The following is a 1330-nucleotide window of genomic DNA, read 5'->3' as shown; positions in this document are numbered from 1 at the left end:
GCCAATATCTCTCTTTTGCAAAGAGCTGCGCATTGGAAAATTCAGGGCTATGTCGTGTAGATGATGGCCTAACAGGAGGCTTTAAAATTTTCTTTCTAGTGTCCTTCGTTTGGGAGAAAAATGCAAAGGTACAAGACAGCTTTTCCTTGCCAATATCTCTCTTTTGCAAAGAGCTACGCATTGGAAAATTCAGAGCTATGTCGTGTAGATGATGGCCTAACAGGAGGCTTTAAAATTTTCTTTCTAGTGTCCTTCGTTTGGGAGAAAAATGCAATGGTACAAAACAGCTTTTCCTTGCCAATATCTCTCTTTTGCAAAGAGCTGCGCATTGGAAAATTCTGGGCTATGTCGTGTAGATGATGGCCTAACAGGAGGCTTTAAAATTTTCTTTCTAGTGTCCTTCGTTTGGGAGAAAAATGCAAAGGTACAAGACAGCTTTTCCTTGCCAATATCTCTCTTTTGCAAAGAGCTGCGCATTGGAAAATTCAGGGCTATGTCGTGTAGATGATGGCCTAACAGGAGGCTTTAAAATTTTCTTTCTAGTGTCCTTCGTTTGGGAGAAAAATGCAATGGTACAAGACAGCTTTTCCTTGCCAATTTCTCTCTTTTGCAAAGAGCTGCGCATTGGAAAATTCAGGGCTATGTCGTGTAGATGATGGCCTAACAGGAGGCTTTAAAATTTTCTTTCTAGTGTCCTTCGTTTGGGAGAAAAATGCAAAGGTACAAGACAGCTTTTCCTTGCCAATATCTCTCTTTTGCAAAGAGCTGCGCATTGGAAAATTCAGGGCTATGTCGTGTAGATAATGGCCTAACAGGAGGCTTTAAAATTTTCTTTCTAGTGTCCTTCGTTTGGGAGAGAAATGCAATGGTACAAGACAGCTTTTCCTTGCCAATATCTCTCTTTTGCAAAGAGCTGCGCATTGGAAAATTCAGGGCTATGTCGTGTAGATGATGGCCTAACAGGAGGCTTTAAAATTTTCTTTCTAGTGACCTTCGTTTGGGAGAAAAATGCAAAGGTACAAGACAGCTTTTCCTTGCCAATATCTCTCTTTTGCAAAGAGCTGCGCATTGGAAAATTCAGGGCTATGTCGTGTAGATGATGGCCTAACAGGAGGCTTTAAAATTTTCTTTCTAGTGTCCTTCGTTTGGGAGAAAAATGCAAAGGTACAAGACAGCTTTTCCTTGCCAATATCTCTCTTTTGCAAAGAGCTACGCATTGGAAAATTCAGGGCTATGTCGTGTAGATGATGGCCTAACAGGAGGCTTTAAAATTTTCTTTCTAGTGTCCTTCGTTTGGGAGAAAAATGCAATGGTACAAGACAGCTTTTCC

The sequence above is a fragment of the Pseudophryne corroboree genome, unplaced genomic scaffold (assembly GCF_028390025.1).
Source record: "Pseudophryne corroboree isolate aPseCor3 unplaced genomic scaffold, aPseCor3.hap2 scaffold_448, whole genome shotgun sequence".
NCBI classification, from domain to species: Eukaryota; Metazoa; Chordata; class Amphibia; order Anura; family Myobatrachidae; genus Pseudophryne; species Pseudophryne corroboree.
Note: the sequence above shows the minus strand (reverse complement) of the source record.